This window comes from Prionailurus bengalensis, chromosome D2 (genome assembly GCF_016509475.1).
Source record: "Prionailurus bengalensis isolate Pbe53 chromosome D2, Fcat_Pben_1.1_paternal_pri, whole genome shotgun sequence".
NCBI classification, from domain to species: Eukaryota; Metazoa; Chordata; class Mammalia; order Carnivora; family Felidae; genus Prionailurus; species Prionailurus bengalensis.
The window spans coordinates 21,090,166-21,109,541 of NC_057351.1; the positions used below are offsets into that span (position 1 = coordinate 21,090,166).

A 19,376-nucleotide genomic window follows, 5' to 3' on the forward strand; every position below is an offset into this window, starting at 1 on the left:
TTTGCTTGAACTCACTTGTAAATTCTAGTTCAATCTCATTATCTACGAGGAATACTTCGGTATCTGCAAAGAACCCCCCAAAGAAAAAGCCAACTAGCTCAAAATATATGCATTCTTTCAATCTTCAATTAAAAATGAAGTCACTAGGCAAACTTTCTTGAAAAACTATAGTTATACAAGCAAGTCATTGTGGCTTTTTGCACTTCCCACGGTTTTTTATACTCAATTTCTTTCTATAAATTAAATTGAAGAGATATCTCACTTGAGAAAAAGACCACAAAAACTAGGGGTCAAAAGATTGGAGTGAGGAAATAAAACTTGAAAATCTGGGAGCACCCGGGGAGGGGGGTGTTCAGTCTGTTAAGCCTCCAACTCTGGATTTTGGCTCAGGTCATGATTCAGGAGATCAGGCTCCTCCTGGGGCTCTGCCCTGACATCAGCACACCTGCTTGTGATTCTCTCTCTCTCTCTCTCTCTCTCTCTCTCTCTCTGCCACTCCCATGCTCTCTCTTCCTCTCTCTCTCAAAATAAACAAACATTAAAAAAAAAAAAAAACAAGAAAATCTGACCACATGTTTCTAACTGTCATCCTCTAGCTCCAGTTTCATGACCAGATCCAACCCAAAAGCACTGTATCAGTCTGCTCTGACACAGATTCAGGCACCACCCAACACACACCATCACCTCCATCTCTTTAGAGTCACAGCCAGGAGCTGCAAGAGGTTTTCTAGTGTCCTGATGCACTTCCCCATGTCACCTGTCCTTCCCTGTATTCATCCTATACATAGGAAAGGTCCTGGTTCCCCTTAAACACAAAAGGGAAGCAACAGAGAAGGATGTTCTCAGTCAGTGGTGCCAAAATTATGAGTTGTTGCAAAGTGGCAGGTTAAACTATTTTATCATGTAATTTCCATTTTCTAGGGTCTTGAAACAAAAAACTTTTTTTAGCGATGGTATGGATACTAACCCTGTTATCTGCATTCACATGTTAATTAAAAGAAGGTGTGATCGGTCAATAAATATGAGTACTCTCACCTCAGAATCTTCTCTGGCCAGAACAATTTCCCAGAGCTAAAGCCAACCAGAATCAAAGAAACTGTTAGGACTACCACCTGAACACAGTGTGATGGGACAACTAAATATCCTACTCCAGGAGTAAAAATCCATCTACAGTCTGAACTACTATCCAGATAATCCAAGATTTAAACAAAATAAACTACTATCCAGGTAATCTATCTGATAACAGAAAAAAAAAATACACTACTATCCAGATAATCCAAGATGTTAAAAAATACACCCAAACAAGTTGTAAGCCAGGAAATTGGCCCAAAAACCTGTTATATCAAATAACTTACTGTGTAAGTAATATATTTAGTGTAAAGCCTGGCTAAACCTGCAGGATGGATTGACCTGTGCTGAATTAGACATGGGACCCGGAGAAGCATTGCTTTGTTTTTTTGATGGCCGAGCTTTTAAATAGTTGTCAGCTCTTTCCAAAGTCTCTGGGTGCTGCTGAAGCCAGAGTCGGCTACCTGGGACGAGCCACAGCTGCAGCATTAAGCACAAAGTTCTCCAGAGGTCCCGCTCGGCGTCCAGGCGGCCCAGGTGCCCGTGCCTCCAGCGGCGGTCGCCCGGACTGACCCGGTGGTGCTGAACCTGGCGCCGCGGCTCAGAGGCCTCCAGCTCCGCGCGCCGCCTTCCTCCCAGCCCTGCAGCAGCGGGGCGCCCCAGCCGCGACTCTCCTAGGGCAGCTGCGCGCACCGGCTCCCCACCCGGGCACCTGGAGGCCTCGCCGCCCTCTGAGGAACAGGGGCCCACCTGGTCGCACTCCCCACAGCCCCGCTCTGCTACCAGCAGCCCCAGAAGCTGTCTTGGGAGTTCCAGGACAGACCACGGCCCCGAGCCCAGCCCGTGGGTACCGTCCGCCCTCCAGGACCCCCTTTCTCTCTTTGTATCTGTGTCTCTCTTTGCGCTCCGTGCAAAATGCCTCCCTCGGATTCCTGGGGAAACTTGCCCACCGCGGAGAGGCACCCCATCAAAAGGGGAGGGGGGGTGTCCAGGGATGGGCGCACCGAGGACGCTCTCAGCTCCCGGTACACAGCCCAAACCAGAAACCTGTTCCAAAGTGCTGGCCGCCAGTGACAGCGTCGTCGCCGCCGCCGCCTCCCGCTGCTCCGAGCCCGAGGAGTCACTTCTCGCCTCCGGGAGGCGAGGCAGCGCGGGTGGCCGCCCAGCGTCGGCGCCCTCCCGCGAGCTCCAGCCCTTTACCTGGGTAGCGGCCTCGGCTGGGGGCTCCAGGGCGCAGCACCGGGCGCAGTGCCCCGGGCAAAGCCGGGCGGGTGGTGCGGGGAGGACCGCGGCCGCAGCTCTCCCCTGCTCCTCGGGGCCCGCCGGGCTGTATTTATCCGGGGCCCGGACCTGGCCCCGGCCCCTGCCGGAGTATTGGGCAATCGGTCCCGCTACGCGCGACCCCGGGAGCCGCCGCCCTCTGCCCCCGCCGAGCCCCGCGGCGGCGGCGGCGGCGGCGGCTGCCGCGTGCAGGGAGAGGGGGATCCGGCCCCTTCCTCTGGGCTCCACCTTCTCTCCCTCCTCCTCCTTCCCGGGAAGTTCTTCCCCGCGGTCTGGCCCCTCTCTCTCACTCCTTTGCGGGGCACCCTGGCCAGTCTGAACCGGTTGTGACTGCGCGGGTGGCTGGGGGGAAGGAGGAGGAGGCGGAGGAGATGGAGGCGGAAAAGCGAGCGGTAGGGGCGCTGCTCCCGCTCTCGAGGCTCGGGCCGGGCTCCGGCCGGCGGGGCGAAGGGAGGGCACTGCCGGGGCCGCGGTCCCCGCCCGGCCCGGGGCCACCGAGGCCTCAGGAGAGCTCGGCACCGCCGGCCAGGCGCCCTGTTGGTGCGCACACGCGCGCGTCCCCCGGCGCCGCCGCGCCCCTGCCGCCCACCGCGTGCCCGCACCAGCTCGCCAAAGACCCAGCGCACTTGGTTGGGAGCCGGGGTGTAGAGATGAGTGCGAGTCGCCCCCGGTCTCCCAGGCTCCTGGGGCCGCCGGGCGCCCTCCTGGCCGGAGCTGTATACCCAGCTGGCAATGGTCCCAGAGAAACAGGCACCAGAACTTTGTGTAGCCGGTGCTCCTGGGCTACAGGAGTGAGGATGCCAAGTGCTGTCCTTTGTGACAGCTCCATGGGAAAGGAGGGCGCTCCGCAGTGCAACACAGCGGGCCGAGAGGGAGGGCGCATCTAAACACAAGTTCACACTGTCGGGCATGGGAGCTGAACTGGACGTGTGCTGTAACCCCACAGAGGGTCACCGCAACAGACTGGGGACAGTTTGTAGGTACCAGAGGCTCACTGGGTGAGGGGACCCTTAAAGTGATATGCACTTTTGGTGTTCCCATGTCTGTACATGTTTCTGGGAAGGGGCACCGTAGCTGGTACTAACTTTTCAAACAGGCGTAAGGCCATCCAACACTGGAATGAGAATTCCGTTTATAAACTGAGGCCTCTGGTGCTGACCTAGCCAAAGACTCTACACCTTGCATAAAGTTGCTTTCTGAAGTTCAAATTAAGCTGTCTAACCTTCCTGAACCTCTGTTTTCTCATCTTGCCTGCATGGTAGAGTCGATGTGAAGTGAGAGTTCCAAAAATCTTAAGGAGCCTGATCACGCATGTCAAGTTTTCTTACAGATATGAAAACTGTGGTTCATCCCCTTCTACTCAATTTACTGACTTTCAGGTTATGGGAAAGGGAATGGCCAGAGCTAGTTGATATTACATATTTTGTTTTATGTTAAGAGGAAGAAAGATTTCGGGGTGGGAGGGTGGTGGGGATGAAGGTACAGTAAGAATGAGAGGGAGGTGTTCCCAGAAACAGTTTCTGGAAGGAAAAATGGAGAGGTGATGCTGTCCACGCCATCAAAAATTTACTTCTGAGAAGGACAGAAGATAAAAAAGGAGGTTCTCATTATGTTCTATTTTTGAGCTAGTTTGTGGTTACTCGAGTGTATTCGCTTTATAATGATTCATTGACCTGTACACGGATAACTTGTGTTTGATAAGAGATATTTTAGAAAGTTTTTTCTTTGATTCAAATACTCTCTAACCACCAAAGCAAGTGTCATCTTGTCAGTTAGTTTGGTCAAACCAATCCATGTATGTAAAATTATATTTTGAGGACAAGGAATCCCTGCTTGAAAACTATTTGTGTTCACGAGCTGGTTTCTGAAGGTGCCTTGTTCCTGTTCTCGTCTCCACCAAGTTTCCCCAGATTTCCTTTACAGACGGTATATGACCAACACTCCCGTGTCTGCTCAGGCCAGTTCACGCCTATCAGTTAAGAACAACATGAGTTCATTCTTAAACACTAGGGTATGGTCCCAATTTTAGTGTAGGACTAGAGCCCAGGGGTCAAAAACTCAAATGGCTAGGGGTCCAGACTCATAGTGTAATGAATGAAGTGGGCAGAAGGCAGCCTGGAGAACTTAAGGAGTGTGTAAGGTGACTCTGGGAGCAGTGGCCACCTGGCTTAGGGAATTGCTTCCTTGCTAGAATGTGAGAATTGCCCCTACCCCTTGTAAAGTTTCATTTTTCAGTCACACCTCAGCAGAGAAATTAGACATGCGAGAGAACTCAGAAATCTAATCCAGCTCTGACACTTTACCTATGAATGGAATTTGACCTAGAGAAGCTAGGGATGTTCTGATCACCTGGCTCCCACACCACCCAGCCCACAGCACAGAATGGGGTAGAGAGCAGGTTGACAGAGGCAGTATTAAAACCACCTTGCTACCATCCAGAGTTTTCATCCCCAATGACAGGAAGAAGCAAGATTTGCTAGCAAGGTGAGGATCAGATAGTTCCATATTGCTGGCCTTATAGCTCTGTGCAACCCGTGCCCTTTGGGTCTCTCTTGGGCCCAAAAGTATATGTACTTTCAAGAGAGAAAGAAAAAAGTCATTAAATAAGCTGGATTTAGGGGTCCCTGGGTGGCTCGGTCAGTTGAACATCCGACTTCAGCTCAGGTCATGATCTTGTGTCCATGGGTACAAACCCCACATAGGGGGTCAGAGCCTGGAGCCTGCTTAGGATTCTGTGTCTCCCTCACTCTCTGCTCTTTCCCTGCGTGTGCTCTGTCTCTGTCTCTCTAAATAAACAAACAACCGTTAATTTTTTTTTTAATTAAGCTGGATTTAATGAAACTCCCTTGGGAAGAAAGAAAACTGAATGTGCATTTAAAGGAAAATTGATACAGAAGTGATGCCTTGGCCAAAGAAGTTCATTCCTTGCCTTGTATTATTATTATTATTGTTATGGAGCATTTGTTAAGAACTTTGTGATTTGTGAAATAGCTTAAGGTCCACCCCTTCTTAGGCCATTTGCTGACTCAATCCTTTAGAGAAAAGACAGAGAAATTAACCTAAAATTGCTCTGAGGACCTCATCTAGCCAGGAGGCCAGAAATGCAGAGGGCAGGTGAAGGCATCAGTTGGTCAGGGGAGGGTGAGACATTTCCACAGCACCTGAGTCACCAGTCCAGTGCCTGCCCAGCTGAGCAGACTTTCCTCCCTGACTTACTACACCAGGACAGATTTCTTTCCTTTCCACATGCTGTCCTTCCCCTCTTTATGAGTGACAGCATAGCTACATGGACACTACATTTTAAAATAAAAATAAAGAAAATAGACATTAGAGTTTTTATAGCAGTTGGTTCAGATCTAAAGCCATTAATTCCATTTCATTCATTTATACTCTAACAGATAAAAGACCAAAAAATACTAGAAGTGGATAAATCATTCTCTCTCATACTTACAGAGATATGTTTAAAGAGATAAATTTTCAAATGTTAGACATGAACTTAAAGACATACTATGTCATATTTTTGCTTGTAATTCTCCAGAATGTTGTTTCATCTTTTTCTTCCCTTTACTTTTGTCATATTATTGGGCTGAGATGTTTTTAATCTTAGGAGATTATTTAACCCTCTTAGGGTTAAGAGGGATAAATGCTGTTCTCTGAGTGTCTGGTAATTGCCAAGAACTATGCTATCTCCTGGCGTTTGGTATTGTTATCTTCATTTCACAGATCAGAAAACTGGAATTCAGTTACTTGCTTAGTGGGTAAGTGATGGAGTAGGGCTCAGGCTCTGGTCTGACTGATTGCTAAGTCTGTGCCCTTCCCACTCTACCTTAGAAAAAGGATTCAAGGCTGGTAAGAGCTAACACTACCAGCTCACTAAGCTCACTATGACCCATAATAAACCTAAGAAGCAGGTGCTATGATTATCATCCACATTGGCTGCTGATGAAAATGAACTAGAGAGAAATTAAATAACTTGCCCCCAGTCACACAGTTCACAACAGGTAGGCTAGAGTTCAAATCCAGACATCCAGGGTACAGAGAACCATGCTCTGAACTAGCATTTTATATTCTTAAGAAAGTGGAAATAAGAAACATAAAACTACACGGAATGTGTGTGTCCTTCTGTGGTGTGTGTGTGTGTGTGTGTGTGTGTACACACATATATATACTTTCCACCTTGTATCCTTCTGGCTAGCATTGCACAGTTCCAAGGCCATAACCAAAAATAACTTGCATTTTTATATGTACCAATTTCCAAAGCACCGAGCATATATCCACATGTAGGACTCCCAATGTCTATAATGTACTCATTTGTTTGCACAGAGAAACTATAAAATCTTGATAGCAGGTACTTGGTTGGCCTATCCTGTTCATCACTACTCCCTAGAGTACAGTGGCAACAATAGAGTAGAAGTTTGTTTAATGAACTTTTGTTGAATGAATAAGTCACCAAAGGAGCAATGAATGCATGAATGCATGTTCAAATGTTTTTTTGTGAAAAGTAAGTGACTTTTTTGCTGCATCAGACCATTAATACTCTTCAATTGCCTTACTCTGCCAAGCTTTATTTTATTCTATTTTTTTAACTGGAGACAATTGATGTATAATATTGTATTAGTTTCAGGTGTACAACATAGTGATTCAATATTTATATACATTATGTAATTGCCACACAATAAGTCTAGTTACCCTCTGTCACTATACAAAGTTGTTACAATATTGTAATAACTGTGCTGTATACAACATCCCTCGTGTCTTATTATTTTATAACTGGAAGATTGTACCTCTTAATCCCCTTCACCTATGTCATCTATCTTCCACCCTTTTCCCCTCTGCCAACCACTGGTTTGTTCTCTGAATCTATGAGTCTGTTGCTATTTTGGCTTTTCTGTCTGCTGTTTTTTTAGATTCCACATATAAATGAAATCATTTAGTATTTGTATTTTTCCGTCTGACCTATTTTCTTTAGCATAATACCCTCTAGGTTCATCCATGTTGTCACAAATGACAAGATCTCATTCTTTTTTATGGCTCGGTAATATTCCATTATGTATATATGCCACATCTTGACCCATTCATCTATCGATAGACATTTAGTTTACTTCTATACGTTGTAAATAATGCTGTGATGAACACAGGGGTGTGTATATATCTGCCTTTTCAAATTAGAGTTTCCATTTTATAGATGGTAAACTAAGGCCCCATGAGGTTCAGTGAGCTGCCCAAAGCCGGAGGGCAACAAAGCAGCAAAGATGGAAGCAAACAGGCAGCATGAGTGCAGGGGCCATGCTTATGAGACTAGGCCATACGTCTGCCTATAGTGTATTGAAGGAGGGAAGAGAAAATCCCCTCCTGTGTCCAGGACAGTTTCAGACCATTTCTCACATTTTAATCCACTCATGGAATTGTTTATGTTGCAAATTCAGCTCATATCATCTAGGATGTAATCAAATTGGATAATAGATCACCAGAGAAGGGTTTAATCCCAAAGGCAGGCTATCAAGTTCAAAGGTACCAGTGAATTCAATTTCTTTTTTTTAATACAGGTGGAATTGATTATTATTTTAAAATAAACATAAGACCATTGAATTGAATATTTTTTGTGAGACAGTGCCATTTTTTTTAATGTGCCTCTGCCTGAGTGTCTGACTTATGTGCAGTATATAACAACATTTCAGACAGCCCCAAACAATATTTCAATTCCAAATGTTAAGTTTTAGTCTTCTTCTCTTCTCTGTTACATGATGTAAGTGGAAAAAGCCTGACTTCTACATTGTGCACAGGATCTATACAGTCCAAAATCTGTGGACAGTCCAAATAGTTTGTCCCATGGTTTCAGCGAGTAAACATTTTTGTTTTTCTTTCTTTTTTTAAAAAAAACATGGTCACCTTAGAACTAATCAGCATGCTGCAACTTTGGCTTATTGAGCACAATTTCGAAGATGATACCTAACCCATGAAACTAGAAGTTATAAAGAAAAAAAATCCAGTTTGGACATGGACTGGGGCCACTGCAGACAGAATAAGCCCAACAGTGCTAGTATATTTTCCCCCATCGACCAACCCCAGGCTGTGCTCACATAAAAAGGTGCTCAGCTCTCTCCCTCCCCCCTGCACACTGTACAACTTCTTTAATTTTCCATCCAAGTACTCAACAGTAATTCCAAACCACAAGCAAAACAACCAGCTATAGAATTGAAATGTGTTGGAGGTCCTCTGCTTTCCTTTAAAGATGTATGTGAACCCTGCTTTGACTCAATAGCCATAAGTGTTTTCATATCATAACAATATTCAGTAGCAATAATTATCTATTTTATTTAATTTAAATATTTCCATTAATAAAATTTAATATTAATTTTTTAATTTAATAATTAAACATTTAACAGAGCCAGGAGCCTGCTTCAGATTCTGTGTCTCCCTCTCTTTCTGCCCCTGCCCCCCATCTCTCTCTCTCTCAAAAATAAATAAGGATTAAAAAAGTTAAAAAATAATACTAATTAAACATTTAATATTTATAATTTACTATAATAATGGCTCACATTTCTTTGGATTGTTTTAAGTTTATTTATTTATTTTGAGAGAGAGTGCACAAGTAGGGAAGGGGCAGAGAGAGAATCCCAAACAGGGTCTTCACTGTCAGCACAGAGCCCAATACAGGGCTCAAACTCATGAACCATGAGATCATGACCTGAGCCGAAGTCAAGAGTCAGATGCTTAACTGACTGAGCCACTCAAGCACCCCAATAGCTCTCATTTTTAAGCAATTTATATATATAGTGTATTAGTCAAGGTCCAGGCAGGAAACAGAATAGGTCCAAGATAGTCTTAAGGGAAAAAAATAATTATAGCAATGTGGGCAGGATTAAAGGAATAAACAAGAAGCAACCAGAGACTAGACAGTGGGAAGTGATTACTACCTCTGGGCTTTAATAAGGGAAGACGTAGTATTACCAGCACCTAGGACAGCAGAACGTGCAAAGGAGGGACCCCCTGAGGGGAGATGGGATTGGGAAGAGATACAGTTTAATTGCCAGACACAAAGTGCCAAAGTGAGTGTGGAGAGAAGTCTCCTGCCTCTCGTTCTGTTCTCCAGTCTTTTGATGGTGCTTACCATTGGCCAAGGCCAAGCAGAATCCAGGCACTGAGGGAGCCCAAGAGGTGTTGCCCACAAGTGGTCAGCCTCCCAGGCACAGTGCAGGACAAAGATGGGCAGAAATTGAATTGGGTTGGAGAGAGTGGCAAACGGAGATGACCAGAACCTCTAGGCACTGTGCTAAGCACTTAAGAAGTAGATACCGTTTTACAGATGAAAAAAACAAAGATATCGAATTCAAATCCAGCCTGATTCTGGAGTCTGTGCTCTTAAGTACACACTATTTAACCAAGCTGTATTTAAAATGATGTTTTAAAATTACTTACTTAGTTAAAAAAAAAAAATCTTCACTAGTTAAACAAATGTCCTGTGTTTGTCACAAAACTTAGTGATCACCACAACCCTTCGTCTCATAAATTTGCCTTAATCTCATCAGCAATTTATCTTATGGTTAGTCTCACGCAATTTATGTTGATTTTATGATCTACAATTTGCAACCCATTTCTTGAAATCTGTTGTCTATAACATAAATCCCCATGCATGAACTACAAAATATACTGTCAGTTGTTATTTATTCTAATTCATCTAATATTTCTTAGTCATTTATTTTGAGCCAGACATTATATGAAAACAAAGGGTCTCGCCATCTATAAAGGAATACTGACAGGTAAATAGTTACTGGAATGTGCCAAGTACCTTAGTCAAGGTACTCATGCCACTTTAACAGAACACAGAAATAGAAACAGCTTGGGTTGAGAAGGAGGCATCCCAAGACAGAGTAAAGAACATTTGCAAAGCTTTAATGTCATGAAAGCTTCTTATGTTAGGCTAGGGAACTACAATGGATAACTACACAGGATTAAAGATAAGAGTATTTGTGAGAAATAGAAAGTAAACAAGAATAGGGCTTTTGATTGCAAGCAATGGTTCCCATCTTTGGACAGGATTGCATAAATGGACAACCCAAGAGGACATGGGTCCACTTAGAGATCAAGTTGGCAGGGACTCGTAGTCTTATCAGCAAATGAATGGGCTCTATTTTCTCCATTCTTACAGGCTTTTGTTCAAGATTCAGAGTCCCAAAGGAAAGAGTTAGTGATCTGGCTTGGGCACTAAACCATTTCCCAAGGGAACAAGGGCCACTTTGAGAGCACTCAATGAAGGAGTGGTAATTCTCCAAAAGCAAATTGGGATGCTAACTAGCCAAAACACACACACACAAAATGTCTTCTCCAGTGGGTTAGACCATGTGAGTTCTTATCTCTGTATGAAGGCTTTAGCAATGAAGCACTGAAATGTTGAAGGAAGCATTGAAGGATTCCAAACAGCAGGATGACATGGTAGGATTTGTCACAATGATCACTCTTCAAAACCACATTGGAGGGTACACTGCGAGGAAAACTAGTTAGAAGGCTGATCAAATAGCCAAGGAAAAAACTTATGAAAATGTAAAACCTCTAAAATTATTTAAAAATTAGGGGGACCAATTTGAGAGATTACAAAGTACCATACAAGGATTGGTAAAAAGAAAGGTTTGTGATGGCATCCAGGTTTCCCATAACGGCCTTATAGAGAATGGTGGGAAAATTAGGGAAGTGTGCCTCTACACTGCAGGATCCTCCACAATAGTCCAAATTTCAAATACTTTATTCATTGTTCCAATAAGACCCCCAAAATTCCAAAAAAACCCTCCAAATCTAAAGTAGATCTCCAAGATTTATTTCACAATTTGAAACGGTACAAAATTCTTTTGTCAGATTCAAATTTTCAGATTCGTGGTCTGGATAACATGGCAACAAATGAGTGAGCATATGCAACAGAAACAGAAACTGAGGAGTCTATTCAGTACCAGTACCGTGAGTAGTGGTGTCTGCAAAGTAAATACTAAAGTTTCACTAGAAATAGAACTGACTTGAGCAAGAAGAGTCAGGGTTGATTATTAGGCTAAAGAAACCATAGTGGCAAGCCAGATCCTTTGGCAGTAACAGGCAAACATCAACCAAACGCCAGGTGTACAGCTGGCTCAGACAGAGGCATGCCAACAGCCCCATTACCCACAAATCCAGAATTCTGTACTTAGAGAAAAGTCATTACATCTCTAACCTGAGAGTGGTATGACCCACAGTACAAATACTTGGATTCATCACATAGACTCTGGCACCCACCAAGGAAAAGCTGAATTACCTCTCAACACTATGTACAATGATAATGATGGGCATTTCCTTCCCCTGAACCTGGTCCTTCAAACATCCTTGGAGGCTTGAAGTGGCTGCTTTTGAGTATTTTAGCATTCCCAGGCTACTTCATGGCTTGATAATTTCTCTTAGGCACCCATGGTCATGAATGCTCCTTTTGGGACTGCTGGATCTGAACAAGAGTCTTAGAACTGGAATGGACCTTGGAGATTAGCAGGTACAACCTCACACTCAATGTAACACTTAATCTACTAATTTTTCAGATGAAGAAACAGAATCTCCAAGGGGTTGAATGATGGAAGGCAGAGGGAATAGAGGGTAAGAGCACGAGCCAAGACTCCCTGTTACTTTGTAACCTTGATGACACTCCTTATCCTTTCGTGCTTGTTTCCTCATCTACAAAATGAAGAGAATAATTTCATATGGTAGTTGTGAAGGTTCAGTGAATGAAACCAAATTAAATGCTTAGAATAAGCCTAGTACATAGTAAGTGCTATTTGAGTACTTGTTCTCATGGGTACACCAAAGAAACCCAACAAGAGTTCAGATCCCACGTCTCCTGCACAGAGTTAGAAGAGGAAACTTCCATCCATTAACAAATTTACAATGGTTATGAATGGATGTCATATATAATATCTTTTAAGGTGCCTCATCAAAAAACCTGCATCTAAGCTCTTGAAATTCATTTAAGAAGAGTTTCTCTAGTGGGAGTCAGGTATGATAACCACTCCAGGGAATCAACAAAGTCCAGTGACTAAGTCTGAAAATTAGCCTTTTAACCAAGAAGACTTGAGTCATTCCTCAGGTGTCAAGACGGGTCCATTCTCTGTCAACTGTGGTCTTAATGAACTCAAGGGTTGGATTCTGGCTTAGGTGTAATTCTTGGAAAGGCTGTTAGCTCAACTTTTCTTTGGAAGGTCAAGATTGCTTTTCAACAGATTCTTTAGCCAATAGTGTTACAATATACCACCAAAAGAAATGAAGATTGCCATGGGGTGGATAAAGAAACACCTATTAGAACTCTTGTCACGCTGGAAACTATAATCTGCAGTCAGTTTGACTCACTAAGTGCAGCCCAAATAGTATATTTTATAAAAAGCGTGCAGCTAATGAATACTGAAAGCCAAGAATTCAGTCTGCAAAGGGTCTGCTTATGGAAAATGAACGATAAGAATCATTTGTACTACACAGTATTCCTCCAGCCACACAACTAATAAAGTGAGGCTTCTGAAATAGAAAACAGCAAGGAAAATATCCAGTACCTTGAACGTGCCTGGCTTGAAGTAAGTGTCCAAGGAATAGTAGTCAAATAAATCTAATCTCCATCAGTGAAAAAGTGTCTCATGTTAACTTGGATATTTTTTTATCAGACCTAACATACTCAAAGGAAATGTGAGGAATTTTTTACATAATTAACTTCTTGAGATGAAATGAGTAATAAAGAACCCAAACAATAAGCTGTAATTGCCAGAGAGATAAAATAGAGATTTAAAGAAAATACTTGAGGGTTTTGAAACTCAAATTAAGAGGAAGGGGAAAATGGTTTCATCTTTAGCCTTTATTTTGTAATCTACCTAGTTCATATTTGAAATCCTGAGGATTATTAAGGTGACAAAAATGTTCTTTTCCCCCCTACATATCAAGACGAAACTTTTTCAAAAATGGTAGATGTGGGGCAGGTGCTTTGTTAAATAGTCTGGCAGTTCCTCAAAAGTTTAAAAAAAGTAAGAAAGTAAGAAAAGTAAAGAAAATTAAAAGAAATGAGAAAAATTAAAAGTAAGAAAAAATTGAAAGTAGAGTTATCATATAACCCAATAATTCCACTAACTGATATATACCCAAGATAACTAAAAACATATGCCCTCACAATAAATGTATACAATTATAATTGCCAAAAAGTGGAAACAATCCAAACATCCATCAACTGATGAATAAACTGTGATGTATCCATATTATGGAGTATTATCTGGCCAATAAAGAAGCCAAATACAAAAATACTATATATTTTATGATTCTATTTATATTAAATGCCCAGAATAAGAGATCTACAGAAATAGAAAGTCTATTAGAGGGGCACCTGGGTGGCTCAGTCGGTTAAGCCCCTGACTTTGGCTTAGGTCATGATCTCAGGGTTCATGGGTTCCACCCCCGCATCGGGCTCTGTGCTGACAGCTCAGAGCCTGGAGCCTGCTTCAGATTCTGTGTCTCTTTCTCTCTCTGCCCCTCCCTCCCTCTCTCTCTCTCTCTCTCTAGCTCTCAAAAATAAACGTCAAACAAAATTTAAAAAGAAAGTCGATTAGAATTAAGCTGTTATTAAAAAAACTACAGCAGATGCAATTTTTGCTCTGCTTATGTTTTTTTTAATGTTTATTTTATTTTTGAGACAGAGGGAGAGAGAGAGTGAGTGGGGGAGGGTCCGAGAGAGGGGGACAAAGCATCTGAAGCAGGCTCTGCACTGTCAGCACAGAGCCCAGTTCTGGGCTTGAACCCATGAACCACAAGATTGTGACCTTGGACACTCAACCCACTAAGCCACACAGATGCCCCTGCTTATAGTTTTTAAAAGCTGTCTGGGGCACCTAGGTGGCTCAGTTGGTTGTCTGCCTCTTGATTTTGGCTCAAGTCGTGATCTTGTGAGTTTAAGCACCTTGTAGGGCTCTGCACTGATAGCAGGAAGCCTGCTTGGGATTCGGTCTCTGCCCCTCCTCCCACTGCTTGTGCATGCTCTCTCTCTCTCTCTCTCTCTCAAAATAAATAAATAAACTTAAAAAAAAAAGCCGTCCTAAAAGCACAGCTTTTAAAATTAATGAGTAGAGCGATGAAGCTGCTTAATGTTGTGACAAGTTAAGAGCAGACACAATCAGCCTAGAATAACCATGGAAAAATGGCAATCCCCACAGAAGGAAGGATTATTGTTTAACATACACTGTGATGTGTACCAGTACAAAGAATGCAGAATATGACATATGCTCACATTCTTTCTATAGTTTGCCATTAGAAAGTTTCACTAACCATCTAGGTTGTGTGACAAATATCAGAGAATTTAGGTAGAAGCTGATTTTTATCAATGCTGGAAAACTAACTCCCTACTTGGTCTCTAATCTGTAGTCACACTGGCCTTCCTGACTTCTACCTACCTCAGGGCCTTTGTACCTACTGTTGTCTATACCTGAAGTCTTTACTCCCAGCTCTCCATCTAGCTTGTTTCTCATTAACCAAGACTCTTCCCCAATGTTGCTTTTTTTTTAAGTTTTATTTGTTAATTTTGAGAGAGACAGAGCCAGTAGGGAGGGGCAGAGAGAAAGGGAGAGAGAGAATCTGAAGCAGGCTCCACACTGTCAGTGCATAGCCTGATGCAGGGCTCAAACTCATGAACCTGTGAGATCATGACCTGAGCTGAAATCAGGAGTGGGTTACTTAACTGAGTCACCCAGGTGCCCCTCCAATGTTGCTTTCTCAGGAAACATTTCTTAGATCCTCGTAGCTAAAGTACTTTTACCCCACATAAACCCTCTTTCTCATTGCTTTGTTTTCTTCACAACACTTAGTACTACCTGAGATTCTCATGACTTTATCAGATTGTTGTCTCCCTCCCCCACCCACCAGAAGGCATGCTCCATGAGGACACGGCCCACAGTCTTTCCCCGTGCCTACACCACCACCAGATAGGCAATAAGTGCTTGCTAAATTTTTATTGAGCAGATGCTCTCCATGGTGCAAGTCATAACCAACTTTGTAAACAACACCCAAAAGGTCAGTCCCTGTACCTTGAGGTCATACGAGTCCAGGGACACTGACCATCCAGAAAACAGTCTGTAACAAGCTCTTGGCTGAAACAGCAAATGGTTCAGGCTGGAAACCCAGTTGGCCATCAAGGACTTCCCGTGCTCTTTCACTAATCTTCTCTCGCCATGGTCCCAGGTCAGAAGACAGGAGCACACTCAAAGGGCCTTTCCTGTGGGTTTATAAATAAGTCTGGGCTCGTTGCTGATCCTAGACTGACCTACATGGCAACTTGCCTTCCGCCTGCTCAGCTCAGTTAGTAGGACTGCTCCCAGGAAGCTTAGCAAATAACAGTCATGCAGAGAGCAGCCCAGAACAAAAACCTGGTCTATGTGGTCACACAAACACCACACAGTTAGAAAAAAAATTTTTAATGTTTATTTTTGACAGAGAGAAAGAGACAGAGCATGAGTGAGGGAGGGAAGAGAGAGAGAGGGATACACAGAATCTAAAGCAGGCTCCAGGCTACAAGCTGTCAGCATAGAGCCTGATGTGGGGCCTGAACCCGCAAACCGTGAGATCGTGACCTGAGCCAAAGTCAGACAACTAATCGACTGAGCAACCCAGACGCCCCACAAACACCACACATTTCTCAAATCTTCACTCCAGGCTCTACAGAAGCAGATCAGCCCAATCCTACCTCAGAGTTAGCAACTGTCCACTCAAATTCAGAATGGCCATGTGGCTTATTTTGTGTGTGTGTGTGAGCCATCATTCAAGTGAACATTTAAGTGCTGCATACACTGTAGACTGCTTGTTACTCAAAAGATGCTATTATTAAGCCCCAGAAAATGGCACATTTATCAAGATGTCACTTTTGTGAGTTCTTTGGGAGCAAATTGCTCAAAATGGTATTTGAGACTTGTCAGTCATTACAAAATTCACATTAAGTGATTTTATGGACACAACTTAAATTTCTTTGTATGTTGAATGCAGAACAATGATCCGAGACTCCCTTTTATAAAGGCTGACTTCATATTTGGTACCATCAAACAGTGGAGCTCAACCACTGGAGAGTGAGCACGTGTGCCATTTTACTACAGAAGCCTTAGGAAAGAGAGTTACCTGTAAGATGGATAGTCATTGCAACACAATAGCTTACATGCAACAGGTCATATTTTACTTGTAGGATTGGGACGCTTCATTTAGTGCACACCTCTTGCCCTTCCAAATGAAGTGCCAGTGAGGTAATTAAATTCTTTTGTTTGACCTGAGGCATATAACCAAATGGTCAAAACAGGGTTCTAGAGGCAGATAGTTTTCAGTGGAGGGTCGTGTTTCTTTCACTTTTAGCTCTATCACCACAATCATGATATCCTATGCGAACTTGGGCCTTTAATTCCTCTGAGTATGTATCTCCTCATCTGCAAAATGGAAATACCTCATTGATCTGTTAGTGCAGACAAAATTATGTAATGTATGCAAAACACTCAGCACAGTGCATTCCAACTCCAGGTACTGGCATTTATAAATTATGAGGACCCCAGCAGGCAACTTCTGAACTCTCCACTCAAATTCTTCAAGGGCCACAAAACTGGGAAGGATGCAAGGCCATTTGCATTGATATCAAGAGAGATTATAAAATTAACAGCATGGAGGCACCTGAGTTCACATATGGCCAGAAAATTCGTATGTGTTAATGGCAAGTTAAAAAAAAAATCCAGTTCAGCTGGAGGGTTGATTATAACAGTGCTTGTGGACCTTAAGTTCTATGAAACTCCACAGAAATGCATCCAGAAAAAAGCATGTTACCTAATCCAGGCTACAGAACACATCCATGCTGTGGATACTGTTGCCATTGATGAGAACCATCCTTTTCCAGTTTTCCTGAAGGCAGTTACAGATCCCTTACCTCACAGAGCGCCTCCTGTCTTCTGGGTGCTTATAACAACATCTTAGATTTATATAACTATTTTCAGTTATGCATTTCTACGTGTTTCAGTTCAGCTCACTTAAAGTTCACAAAATTTCTATGTGATATGTAAAGCCGTAGTGTTAATGCCATTTTTGGGTTTTCTTCATTCTGTTCTATTTTAATGCAGGAGGAGTATGAGACCCAGAGAGTTTAAGCAACTTGCCCAGAGGTCACATGTCTTTCCAGTAGCCAAACAGTAGGAACACTTAGTCCAGTGGGCCTCCCTCCACATAAGTGCTTGTCAACCTGTAGTGTGCATGTGAATCACTGGGGATCTGATTACAATGCAGCTTCTGAATTCAGTAGGTCTGGGGGAAGCTAGGGTTCTGCATGTCTAACAGGACCCCAGGACTTGCTGTTCCTGGCAGTCCCCCAGAACATCCTCTGCCACACCTTTCATAACACCCCAGGCATGTCCTCCTGCTTCCTCCAATTTGGAGTCCCATCATCTGGGTATCTACTCATTCCCCCCTCCACCACCACCACTGGACTATGAACTCCCTCAGAGCAGGAACTATGTTTTGGGCGTTATTTTGACATGACTGTTCAGGACCACGCCTGGCAAAAAGGAAATGAATGAATATTTTTGAAGAGTGAAAAAGAATGTGTTGTATTTCCAATTAAAAAGCCCCAACACTTGCATATTAAGGCTGTGATTACTTATTGCAAAAAGATACTTATCAATTTCCTTCATTGTCTCCAGTTGTATTATATCTAACTGTATTTGCCAGGTCCCAAATAACATAACCAGAAGGAGCCCTGCAGTGTCTACCAGTTAGACCTACACCTCGGGCAGAACTATGCTAGAGTCCAGTGGAAAACCATCACAGTTTCTGGCTAAGGGAATGGGTCCATGTCAGGTCATTCCAAGGGCGAGGGGGAAGTGTAGTACAGGCAGGTGACTGAGATCCGCTAGCCTTCAGCTTGAGGAAGCCATGTCATCTGTGATCCCAACTAAGGATGCTGATAACACCAATTTACGGTTGCAGGTTTTCCATATGGCAAGCACTGTGCTTAGCACTTTGTAGCAGTCATCTTTCATCCTCTCTACAAACCTATGACATAGGCACTTACTTTGTAGGTAAGGAAGGGGACACATAGGATTATTGAACTGTAAGAGGTGAAGCCAAGATTTGGACCAAGTCAGTCTGGCTTCAGAGTCAGTGCTTCCAACCATGTCCTCTACTGGCTGGAACCAAACGGCAGGAGGCGGGGACCAATTTTCAGAAGATGGAGTGACTTTACTTTCCTGCCAGAAACCTGATAATAGACCCCAACAAATCCCAAGTAGAAATGGGGAGAAACACATCACATCAACAGGACGTGACCCTTATATCCAAAAGGAAGGGTGTGAATATAATGTAGAAACAAAAAAAACCCAGGATTTTCTGTTACAGCAAATGTTCAAATAGTTTGACTCTATTTGGCTTATGGTTAAATATACAACTCCACTGAAAGGTTAAGTAAGAGTCAGTTAAGTAATAAGTCTCAGAGGTCCCAGATTCCTTTCACACTTCATTAGGCCTCTTATGAAATCTTGCATTAATGATGGGGCCAAATCTGAGAAAATTGTCATCACATGAAAGAAATCAGAATTTTGTGAAGCATCTGTGTCCAATGTAAAAAGTCAGAAAGTCTAAAGGACAGAGTGACCTTTGCGTTTCAGAAGCTTAGGAAGCAGAAATCCAACAGTTATATTTTAACACTGTCAGAAAATGAGGAAATCAAAGAAACAAGTGAAGAGAATGCATTGTCAAACAGGCTAAATGAGCTGTCTCTTTTTTCATCAAAGATTTTTAAATGTGGAATAAGAAAACAAACAGGGGCAACGCTAAAATACAGCCCTAGGGTCTTGAATAAAACATTACCATGAAAAAAAGTGGAGCCTTACAGATTGCTTTTTAACCACACTTGTCTTATTGACCTTGGGATGGCAACATGACATGGATTGCCAAGGTCCAAGACCTGGTTCTGCTGCTTCCTGGTTTTGGCCTCAAGCCAGCATATTTCTCCCAAGATTCTCTTTTCTCTTCTGTAAAAT

General features: G+C 43.1%; 1 protein-coding gene across 1 annotated transcript in view; it reads right to left on the reverse strand.

Annotated features, from left to right (window-relative positions):
* SLC16A9 (solute carrier family 16 member 9) overlaps positions 1-2,416 on the reverse strand; it is a 55,930-nt gene extending 53,514 nt beyond the window's left edge. The window contains 1 exon segment of the mRNA XM_043596386.1: positions 2,269-2,416. The gene's annotated coding sequence lies outside the window, so the exon portion shown is untranslated.
* Positions 2,417-19,376: the final 16,960 nt, after the last annotated feature.